Below are 12,709 nucleotides of genomic sequence, written 5' to 3'. Positions count from 1 at the left end.
CTCTTCCTTTGCCTTTATTTCAATAAAACATTAAGAATTTATACATTTGAGACTTTCTATGCTATAATTTATGCCTTATATACTTCAAGTTTTATAATACTTAAGGGTTTTTTGAGTATTTCTTGAGAGATTCCAAAATGTTTTACTTTTAAAATGACTTAAAAGTATAAAACCTGCTAACAGAAGGTTCTTTTATGGGCAATAAAGCCACATACTTGCCATGCAGAAACATAGGGAAATGAGAAGCTTTCTATCCATGTCTGACTCCTATGGCTATAAACAGCAGAAGAAAACACTATGGATATATTATTCCTATCTCTCAAGAGAAACTAAGCCTTCACCTACTATGCACTGTATACTTTAGACTGAAGATACAAACTAGATAAATGCTGCTATAATTAATATGTAATTTCAGAACTTTTGAACATAAAAGTTCAAATTTTACATTAAGAGGCAGAAGCAATATAAGAAATTTTATTTATTAACAAATACAGAGCTATTAATTATAAGTTAATAAAACATGGGGAAAAAAAGAGTTGCACCTGACAACCATTAAAAAGCTTCTAACAGAAATAAACTATTTAGAGTGAAAAATAAGTACTCTGATGATTATTATCCCCATCACAGAAAGATGAGCAATGTCACTCATGCCATTGTATTTTTCCATCATTTTTTCTTATTTCTCTTTCTAGTTAAATATTTTATTGTGATACACTTACAACTGCTACCTCAGAAAGGAGATTTGCATATACCTCAGACATAAGTTTTCATTCAAATAAATTTTAAATGTTTTGTTTGTTTTTTATATGAAGAATTGCTGCTACTGTTAAACTGGTACAATAGCAGCTGACCACTTTGGGCACATTTCTATAATTTCTTGTGACTTCTGTGACAATAGGTTGCGATGCAGATAAAGGGAATCTAAACACATAGCTGCTAATGTAGCTACCTGATTAGAAGAGATTTTCCCCAATACTTAAGATACCATGACTAAAGGAAAGGCTGAAACATTTTCAGATCACTGTATCCAAATTTCTAGTACAGACCACTCTCATTCACCAAAGTATGCCATAGGCAGTACCAAGAAAACTGCCTTTGAAATTTGAGGAAAATGGCAGAAGTCCTAAATACTTAGGTATAAGTAACTTCATATTTTTAGAGATGCAGTGCTTACAACTGTACATTAAGAAACTGTGGCAATTTAAATAGCTCATTCTTTCTGAAAAAAGATCTTCAGGTAAATTTTTTGTCAAATATGCTGAAGTTCAAACATGTACATTACCTTTACTGTACAGAAGATTTTGCACAATGTTGACGATGTTACTTACAAAAATGACAAGAAAAAATGGCCCACACAGGTGTTTAATAATGAGTTATATTTGCAAAATGAATCCGTGCCAAGACAGGACACAAATCAGAGTATTTTGGAGTTCACAGGACAGCAGAAATAGACCATGAATAAACAGCACAGAAACTCTGCTTCCCAGCCTGAGCTGGTACCAAGGAAAGTTGATTGCAGATCTGGTCTTTAAAAGATGCACAGTACTCACCTCTTCCTCTGAAATCAGAATTATTAAATGCCATATAAAATTCCATAAGGCAATGCATTACTGTAGTACAGCTACTAAACAAAAGTAGCTACCAGCCCTTCAAGGTTTGTGTCCATTACCCCTACTTTAACATGACATGGAGGTGTAGAAACTATTAGAGTATGCAACAGTTTGAAGCTCTTTTTAAGAAGATAGGAGACTGTCAGCAGACATAACTTTACAGAGTATTATAATTCAAATAACAACTCCTAAGAAGCTCAGCTACCAATGTGAACCACCAGTGTTTCTTTCAGATGTGAGTTTTAAATCAGACACCTCTAAAGTAAAGCACAATATACACGCTACAGAAACAATGGCCTGGTTACTTGTCCAGCATCACACAAGAATAAAGGCAGAAAAATAAACATCACATCCAATTCTTAGGAATTCTCACTTGACATAACCATGAAGACATGGTTTTCTCTACTTGCAGCCATTTGTTCCATTGCCTAGAGAATTTTTTACTAATGTCTGCAGCACCTATAGCAATGTCAGGCTTCTTGCTTGCAGCCCACAAGCACCCTCCCCAGCTCAGCACCACAGGCTGACCCTATCAATAGATTAAACATTCTGTGTGATCACAAAGGTTGCTTCATAGTATACTGACACAAGGGGGCAAATGAAGATTGCAGAATCTTAAAGCAGGAGTTATCTAACTTCTTAATGTTTCATTTTCTGATCTTTCTGTTCTTTTTACAGTTATTAGCTTGCACTTTATCCCCCCCCCCCCCCCCAAAAAAAACATTTCCTCCTTTGAATTCTAATTCCCCTTATTAGATGAAGCATTTTATTTACTTCCACAAAGACGATGAGAGAACTGAAGAATCTTTCACATGAAGAAAGCTGAGTGAGCTGAGACTCCAGCCTGGAGAAGAAAGGGCTTGTGTTTGTGTGATCTCAGCAATGTTTCTAAATGCCTGCTGGTGGGGGTACAGCAGAGTAAAGAAGACACAGCCAGGATCTTCTCTGTCCAGAGATAGGACAAGAGGCCACAGGTAAGAAATTAAGTGCATGAAATTCTAGTTGAATAGGACAGGCTGCCGAGTCTCCATCCTTGAATATATTCAAACTTGACTGGACATAGCCTTAAAAAAACTACCCTGTTTGAACTAGAGATCTTCCTTACAACCTCAACTACTCTTACTTTGAGATTTCTTTTCAGGACCAAAATCCATGAAGTAGCTGAGGGTACTAATAGGTTTGCCCTCTTCTCTGTGGAATACAAGGAGGGGGGTGAAATTGACAGTGATTTCCCATGTGACAGCAAAAGCTACTACTTAACAGTCTGTATTCCCTTCTGGATGTGAAGTGCAGAGCACTCCAGTGAATGTTAGCAATCATCTAAGGAGTGCAAGCCTCTTTCCCTAAACCTGACTTGCTCTCTTTGCCTCAAGCCAGATGCCCTCAGTCAGGCTGCTGCTTCTCCAATTTCAATAAACAAACAAACCCCCAAATCTTTGCCCAACATATTTCAATCCTTCTGATTTTCCAGTTCATCAGATCTTCCTGTATCTGTTCTCAGCTCCAACCTTTTAACATCGCACTTTCAGACATGCTCCTAAAACTAGTTGTCTTCACTCATATACAGCTATTAGCCTCAGTTTATTTTCAAGCAGGCCTATATTTTCTTGCCTTTAAATGTGAATTAAGCATCTTTTTCCCATACAGCTCCTAAGCCTAGCAGAAAATAAACACCTGAACTGAAAACAGTGAGCCTTCCTTTCTTACATCAGGCACAGTCCTTAGGACCCCAGAGCTGCAACATGAAGTGAGTTTGATCCAGCCACAGTCTCTGGCACCACCCATACAAGAAAACCTCTGGAAAATATAACTGCTAATATTAAGCCACCTGAGTACCATGTGAGAAATGTAACATCCTTTGCAAAGGTTTAGGAAGTGAATCATTTGAGTAGGCCTTCATAAGCACTTGAAGTAGTTTTCTTATCCAGACAGGAACTTTGGTTCCTCAGTTGAACTCTGGTTCTGCAAATGCTCAAACTGTGTTTTCACCATGTCACTGAACTATTCTATGCTGCTAGGGCCACCGAACAAGGCACTCCAACCTTTGCCCTTCTGCTTCTTCCTGCTCCCTGCTATTTCCTGCCCTTGTGCCAGTGATAGGAGTTTGCATGGTGAACCAGAAGGAAGCACAGGCTGCTTCACTCTTCTCACAAAGGCCAACACGAATGTACAATGTAGTAGTCAGGAACAAACAGTTTGGCCACTGGACTTTGACAAAGCCAGGCAAATAGACTTATTTGTTGTATGCTCTCAAGTCTCTGATCAGCTCTTTAGATTCACATCTACTCATGGAAGTCTCTGGGAAAAATCCTGGGTACATTAAAATACTAGATCTACAAGAGCAACTGGATGGATGGGCCTGCTGCAAGCACCAGTCTGCAGCATGATGAAAAAAAGCAGAGACCTTTAAGGTCTTTCCAAGCATTTCTAAGTTCTCAAATGGCTGAAGTATATGTGCAGATCTTTAATATTTAGCAGTTACATAGGTTGAAAGAAAGAAAAGAAACTCCCTAAAGAAACTCACCTAAAGAAACTCAATGAGAAAGCTATCCAACTTTGAGCCAGATAGGATATTTTTTCTAAGTAGTCAACTTCATTTTGGTCATGTGTCTTAAGAGAAATGTAGTAGGTAAATGTGCACACAAATGTTCTTTATGAAAAGCTGTAGGCTATCTAATTCTGCATAGCTGTGCTATTGAGAACTGCTCAGGTCTGAACTAAATCGGAAATTTTAGCTGTTAGTAATTTTGTCAGTTCTAATTAATAGCAGTAGTAGAAAATGAGAATGTGATTTTACCAGTAGGAAATTATGAAATATGGTCAAATAATGCAAACTAATGAATTATAACAATTTGGATTCATATTCATCTACATCATGTCTGTACCTGTGCAACTGCACCAGTAGCAGTTCTGTGAAGGCTAAAATCAAAACAACTCTTGAGTGCAGATAAGCCTTTTTTCCTCCTTTTAAAACATCTATATGATGTATTAACTTGACTCTGTGAAGACCTATTTGAATAAGGTATGTGTATTTTAAATGGTAAAATACAACAGGGCTAATAAAATTAGATTAGCAAGTGATACTGAGTCATGATAGTGAAGAAAATAAAATCTTAAAAGGAAACACACTTTCAGATCTGTATCTAAAATTAGTGACATTTACATAACCATTAGTCTACATTTGACTCACCACACAGTTCTTGCATGCAGCTTTTAAAAGGAAAGGAGCCCAAGTAATTTCCATTCTCACTGCAGCAATTTCAATCATCTCAATGAAAGATTCTCCTGCAAGAGAAAAATCTTAGTGGAAGATGAGAAAAAAAATTAGTAAATTCACAGTCAGATACGCAGTTTAAACTTCTAACCATAAAACTGTTACCTGTCTATAGCCCAGTGGTTTAAGAAATGAAGTGGTTAATAAGTTTTGTTAAAAAATTGGAAGACACTTTTTCTTTATGAGCTTTCTTTGTTAAAAGCATGACCAAATACTTCCCAGTTCCACTAATTTAGAAAAGATTGTAAAAATTAACAGTTTTATGAGTTTTAATAAAGAAATGTCTTGAGAATTAAAGTAACTTAATTTTTATAGTTTTTAAATATATAAACAAACACACTTACCAAAGCATTGTTAGACAGGTGTAGCTTGAGATGGCTCCTTAAAAAAGTTCAGTTTTCACATAAACCAATACAAAATTATATATATGTCTATTTTATTTACCATCAGATACTATGAAGCTCTAAATATAGTTTCTGAATAAATGAAAACACAAAAAAGGCTAAGAAAGTGTTCATATACAAACAAACAATAGATAAGTTTACAGCAACAAAAAGGCACAGGGAATACATGCAATGTCCTGTTCCACGACTCACGTGCAGAAGTGGCTAGCCTTACTTCAGCAGCACAGTTAATACTGGAGATATTTACAGTCTTAACACCAATATTTACGTGCTGCTAAAGTATGACAGACATCAGCATCATAAGATTGACTAATTCATAAGTGGTATGTCTCTTCAGGGTGATGAAATCCTTGTATTTTTGAGGCAGCACAATATGGCCTGCACCTTTTCAAAACCCACAAACCATTATGTGCTGCTACGTTATGCCAAGGTGTCTACCATGCTTCAGGGAAACACAAACATACTCTGAGCTGAATGCAGAATTTTCTTATTGAACTTTAGCTTTCATGTAGTAACATCAGTTGTGTTAATGAGCTACAAAATATTTAGAAAACATCTGTCCATTGCCAAGCTGACTATTTACGGTGAAGCTCTAGACTTTATTGTCATGTGTGCATAATACCTTAATGAGACACGAACCACAAACTGGACGACTGTGTTTCTAGTTAGAGGAACTAAAGATTATGCAGATGTTTATTTCAAAAGAAAGCAAAAAACTCTGGATTATTTTCTAATCTGACTTTTTGTCATCTGGAAACTTTGATGTGAAAAGAAAACCCAAAAACTTTCATATATAAGAGCATAAGAGCTAATTTCAAAATAAGCTTTTGTGAACTATTCTATCAGTCCTCAAGCCATTTGTTAGCTCTCCAGCTTACCCTTACTGCAACTTTTGGGCAGACAGATTCAAAAGAGCCTTAATTAACTTCAGAGGGGAAAAAAATTATAACCCAAAACAATTGTTAGCAAGAATAGTAACTTATCTGTTATTATGGGCAGGAGTTCATCTGCCCCCAGCCTAGAATTGACCATGCTACTTGATGTAGGCCAGAGATGTGGAGTTCATGGCGCTGCTAGGTATCATTTCCTTAGACTAAAGAATGCCAGAGATTTAAGTCTGTGCAGTTTTTTTTACTGGTTCCTTAGATAACATGAATTATGCTTTCTTTAATGTTTTTATACTAAACTGTTAAGACAAAAGCTACTTACACAGCATGGACCCAAGCACGCCCCTCCATTGCAATAAGCCTTCTAGTCAGGTCATGACAGACAACTTCTGCAAATTAACAGGGCTATCTGGAAGCCCAAAAAGAGATTTGGCAGGCCATGTGGGGGAAAGATTTGGGAATTTTCTCCCTTCCTAGTTTTGTTCCTACAGTAATACAGCAGGGCAATATCTGCTAGAAGAGTCCTTTGCCACAAATGTGCCAATTAAAGTGAGATTGCCAGTGTAAATTTACAGGTAACAGCAGCAACACTTTTTATATCATTTATCCAGATAGGAATGCTAACTTTAGGAACTGCATCAAAGAGCCATTTCCAGTATATTTTATACATGCACAGCTCTATTTACACTTATCCCCACCCCACCTCTTACTACCTATGTTTATTTTTAAAATCAGACAGCTAAAATAGGCAAACTAAATTAAATAGGCAGAACTTACCCAACTTACCATGGTGAATTAAAGCAGGAGTGCAAAGTCAAAATAAACCTATACTGTAAACATATGCTCTGACAGTTGGTCTCTCCCCTGAAGAAACTGTGCTAGGCATAAACCAAGAGAAGAAAAAGTAAAGACAAAATCTCCACCATATATACGTGTAATGTGGAAGGCATAGATAAAGATAGATGTGAGCAAAAATGCTAGTCAACAGTAAAAGATTTACTTCAACTTTTCTGGAAAAAGATTATGAAAAATATTCTCTAGCAAGAAAAAATATTGTTTTGTACTTATAGATTTACTTTAGAAGATTCAAAGAAAATTACTTAAATAAGACAGCTGCAACATTTAATACCTTTGGAAGTGCAATTCTCATTTTTACATTCAGGCCAAATTCTTCATTTGAAACTCCATGTGTTTAACAGATACTATTCTTTCAATTGCCTGGTTGATTTCAGGTTCTAGCTTAAGTATGGAAAGGTTTTTTCCTGTTGCATAACTAAATCCCTTTAAAATTAAACTATCCACAACATGAAATGAAGACTTGGCAGAACTATTATGCTATTTTCTACAGAAAGTACATTAGTAAGAAAACTTGCAGGTAATTCCACCCACCCATACAAAACATGAACACAAAACCTTGCATGAATTACAGGATTCCAGACTGAGTTTTCCTTTTTTTTTTTTTTAATGATTTTGGAAGGTGTTTTGTTGTTTGGGTTATTTTTTAACTTTACTACAAAATTTCCCAAAAGAAACCAACCAACCCAAAATTCAACACAATGTGACTGCATATTGTCTACACTGCTATTAAAATAGATCTAACCTGCAAGGAGAATAAGTAAATTATCACATAAAATTGAAGGCAGTCTATGTGAGAGAAGGGGTTGTGGAGCAGGAAAAGAATGAAAAGAGGAAGTCTAAGATAAGAAGTGTACTAATAGCTGAGCTGGGAATCTATTGAAATCCAGGAATGTCTGCACAAAGCTGTGTACCGTTATGCTTTGGTCATAAAGTCAATATAGTTGTTACCATGAGTGCTTCTCCTACCTCCATCCTCGTGTTTTAAGTCTGTGGATGAGAGACAGATTGACAAAGAAGACCTCAATAAATGCTGGGAGTCATGTATGCAAGAAGATCCATTACATTTCCCAAGTCCCTATAAGCAAGAGCTCTGCTGAGGAAGAAGGATCCTGAAGATGCAAAACTGAAATTCCTCAGAAGCAGCTCATGTACACAAGTCAGGAATGCTCTTTGAAAAAAATGCACTGGAACTGTTAAAAAAAAAAAAAAGGAAAAAAAGAGAGAAGTGTATGTGTATATGTATTTGCCCTTGTTTTAGCAATTGGAGTGTTCCCAAGCAATGAAGGAGCCTTTCCTTGATTTCAGTATTTTTTAGTTGATTATCAAAGACCAAGCCCAATATAAAATATAATTTCCGGTTTTTATTGTTTATAGTTCAGAGTTTATGACAACACCAAGCCAAACTCAATCTTTTCTGACCCTATGAAAACCAGCTACAAGTCAATTCTGGCTACTATACATACTAATAAGCTCCTTAAATGCTACTATAACTACTAATAAGCTCCTTAAACCTCTATGTAACATATTATATCCAGAAGGTACCACAAGGCCTGCAATCTGACTGACAGGCCAGTGACTTGGAGTAAGAGACACCAAGGACTTTGTATTAAACATTGTATGTTGTCTCTAATACCCAAGAACATGATATAAAATCAAACATTTACCTTGTGCCTTTTGGTCATACAAAAAAAGCACTCCCTTGATACTTCTTGGCCAGAAGCTCTTCCTCATCAATAGTGTTATACACCATTGCTCACAACCATATTCCATTGCTTTAGTTCCTTACTCATTAATACAAAACACATCCTTACTCATTAATACAAAACAGATCCAATATGAAAGCAAGGCTATTGCTTCACTGTTCATTGTGACCCTTTCCCAACTTTATTTCAGATTAAAATTAGGAAACTGAAGATGAACCTGAAAGACTGAAGTGTTCCACAGTGTAAAAGCATTACATTTGTCCACTAGTGCATCCTCTGCCCATCCTCTACAGCCCTGATATCAGCAATTATAAATGTCCATATCTCAGTTTCCCAAGGTTAGCTTAGATGAACCAGAAATGAGACAGGGTTTGCACTGAGATGGCACAACATGAAGTGGGGCATTTTTGACAAGTGTGTCCTGCTCTGTGCATTCCATTAATGGAGTAAGTTACTTCTATGTTAGACAGGACATTTTACAGTGTAGCTTTTTGGACAACTGCTGGTAAATTTGCCAAGCTCTCCTCTAACAGTTCAGTGCTACCAACATACCACTAACTATGAGTGCACACAATGGCAGTTCAACACTGGAAAATACTTTTAGGGTTTTATTGAATTAATCTGGGAAAAAGAGAAAATTTCACTGTTCACTACCAAGAAATCTGAACATTTCCATTCTCTAAGATTCTCAGATCTAAAAGTGTATGTAGCTGCATCTTTCTCATACACTGTTTACACCCCTCTCTCCAAGTTAAAACAATAGTTTCATTTTATTTTTGTCATATGCTTACTCAACACTGCAGTATTTATACTGCAATCATACTAGAATTTATTACTCTTGTTCCTTCTCAAATCTAAGATTTAGAAGTATATTATTTTACTCCTGCATTCTTGCTTCTTTGTTAAGGAACTGTCTTTCCATCTAATTTGTGGTGTAGCCTTTAAAGTGATATGCATGTATTTTTAAAAAAAAGAAAAGGTTCCACTGAAATATTTCAGAACATTAAAGATATCTGTGTACTTTCAGCTACTATTCCATTATTATTTGGTTCAGGCATAACCTGCAATACTCAGTTAATTCACACAACTTAATTGAGGTTAGAGGAAGAAGAATTAGGAGAATAAACTATATACCTTGATTGCTATTCTCCTGCAGTAACAGTGAGATTTTTAATTTCAGTTCTAAAAAGTTCTAAAGTTTCTATGTTCTAAAAAAAAAATAAAATTAAATAATTTTTTTAAAAAAAATCTATTTCTAAACTAGCAATTTAATTGCATGTGTTTGGTTTTTTTAAAATTAAGTAACTCTAACACAGCAATAAATCTGCCTCACTTCTCCTCAAAGAGGTGCAGTAATCCAGGACCAACCTTATACACACTCTCCACGTATAATAGGTCCACCCATACCTTCTAGTAAGCAGCTGAATATTTCTAAGACTATTATAAAGTTGTGTAAAAAAAATAAATTCAAAAATAATGCTTTAAGTAATTATCTGAAAAAAAGATGAATATTTGAGCAGAGATACCTAGCACTAATTTAGAGTTTTGGTAGCACAAACATTGATATAAAAAAAAAAATTGCGTGTTCACTATTTCCTGATTAAGTCAACAACACTCCCCATATAATCATGGCAAAAGACTGGGAGAACTACACTTTTTGCAATGTGAAGTATTAATAACTAAAGTAAAGCAGATGACTGCTGATTACTGAAATTTACTGCTACTAAATTTGGAGAATCTATATCATGTGTCCAGCCATCTCTCCAAGGATCATGAACAAACAGATTTAGACTAGCTGGAGAACTACTGCATAAGATAAACATGAAATAACAAAGCCAGCTAAAAATAAAAACCAGGAAGTAAAACCATTGAGAAATTCAGAAGTATAAAAATACCTAGAAATTTAGAAGTGCAGTTAAGGACTCTCAGCATCAAATTCTGTTTAAATCCTTTTTACTAAATCTAAGACTTCAACTACTGCATCTACTGTTTGATTCATGTATTAATTTGTATGAGGTGCACCCCCCCGCCCTTGTTTGCACTCAGGAAGACAAACCAAAGTGAAGACTGTTACTTGGTTCTGCAATGTTGATGCTTCTATTGGAGTGATGAATAGCAAACAGAATGCAATGGATTTCTGTGAACGGCAAAAAATGAAAGGTAGACAGTTCTGACTTGAACAAGTACAGTATGTCCATTTTTATAGCTTGCTAGCTAAAAAAAGCATAACTACGGGAAGCTGATATAGCACTCAAAAATTTATCAGTGTACTGTTGGTATATCATAATTGTATCTTAGAATCAACTGCAGCTTAAAAATAAAACTGAATAAGACTAACCCCTCTCACCTCTTTTCCCAGCTTCTAAAAAGTTTTTTTGTCAGAAGTTGATGCATTAACTAGATTGCTATATGAAACATTTTACAGGGAACTTGTAAAGTAACAAGCTCCAAGTTCTAGCAGAGTTTGTAAAAGTTGTATTTCAGAAAAGTTTCCAGACCCCTCTTTACTGCACTGGTATAGCTTGCACACAACTTTTAAAAATCTGTCTTCTCTGCACCTTTGGCAAGCACACAGGAAGAAAAACTGTGTGAACACTTTCAATCTGTACCAGCATTCTTTCTGCTTGAAAGGACACATACAAAATTAAGAAAAACTAAGAGGCTATTTTCTAAGTTCTACAAAATAAGTTCTATATTTCATTATAGTAGTAACTAAAATGTTCCTTCCCCCAATTTTATTACAAAAAATATTATAACTAAATATAGTGGATCCATCAAAAAGAAAGCCAGATCTGTCTTAGAATATAATCTTTAGTTTCTGTATGACTATTAAAAAATTTTATGGCACCCTTTCAGATTAAAAAAATTATTAAAAAAGATAAATATTTTCAAGCTCTCCAATAAATGTAAACTTAGATTATTACACTATTACATTCAGAAAAGATTACCCTATTATTATAGCTAAAGTTTCCAAAACCTGAAATATATAGAATCATTAGTGATAAAAGAAAAAGTGACAATCCCTCTCCAAACAACAATACCTGTTCAATACAAACCATGTACATAATGTAAAGTTATTAAGACAGGGAAAAACAGGTTCTCCTTTTAAACACATTAAATAAAAAAAACCCAAAACTTTAAAATCTATCAAGTATTGGTTCTCTCTATTAATTAATTTGCTGGTTTTTTTACAAAAAAAAAAAAAAAAAATTAGTTTTATGAAGTTCTCAGAAGACTTGCTCTTGTAACAGTCACAGGCCTCGTGTAAAATTTTGTGCTCCCCTAAGCTGGCGGAGGATGAAAGGCGGCCATGCAAGTACTGCTGTTTAAATCTTCTAACTCCAGAATGTATAGCAAAGCATTTCTTGTCCTCAACACAATATTCAAGTCGTTTGTGCAGAAACCCTGGTGGTCTGTGCACAGCACCCATTTCCAAAGTATTTCTAGGAAAGTGAAAAATATATTGGTCAGTATTAGCCAGACTGCCTTCCTAGTTGCTGTCTTACCTCAAATTGGTGAATAATTACAAACCATAGGCCAGCAACAGAGCAACATTTTTTTTAATTGCCTTATATAGAAATAATAACTATTTACAGTATGCCAAACCACAATCTTAAATTGAGATTTTGTTACATCTCAGTATTGTATGGGACTATAATGCCTAAAGATAAAAACCAGGCCCATAGCTCAGAATGAAACCCCACTTGTAAAGGGCTAAATTTGCTGCTTGTCTGCTTTCAAAGATTTAAGGTCAGAGTGACAATGCTATAAAATAAGGGTCAAAGCACAAAAAGACCAAGGCCACAGAACAAAGAGCTTTTCGTGTCCTGAAAGAAGTTGCTTTTTGTAAGCCTGCCTTCTGGCTCAGGCAGTAAATTTGTCTTTTTCTTAACATCATCACTACATGACTTCTATAAAATGCCAGACAACAGCATGACTTATGAAAGGTGAGACTGACCTGTTTGAAGAAATC

The 12,709-nt window shown here is 35.4% G+C and overlaps 1 long non-coding RNA gene across 1 annotated transcript; it reads right to left on the bottom strand.

Annotated features, from left to right (window-relative positions):
• Positions 1–1,359: 1,359 nt before the first annotated feature.
• On the bottom strand, positions 1,360–5,222 carry LOC139600369 (uncharacterized). The gene is made up of 2 exons (XR_011682504.1): positions 4,801–5,222; positions 1,360–1,558 (listed from the first exon to the last, which is right to left on the bottom strand). It is a non-coding gene; the product is annotated as an uncharacterized lncRNA (long non-coding RNA).
• Between the last annotated feature and the right edge of the window lie 7,487 nt (positions 5,223–12,709).

Source organism: Agelaius tricolor, unplaced genomic scaffold (genome assembly GCF_023055355.1).
Source record: "Agelaius tricolor isolate 1412-34295 unplaced genomic scaffold, bAgeTri1.0.p SCAF_26, whole genome shotgun sequence".
Taxonomy (NCBI): domain Eukaryota; kingdom Metazoa; phylum Chordata; class Aves; order Passeriformes; family Icteridae; genus Agelaius; species Agelaius tricolor.
Note: the sequence above shows the minus strand (reverse complement) of the source record. Positions and strands in the feature narration are given on the sequence as shown.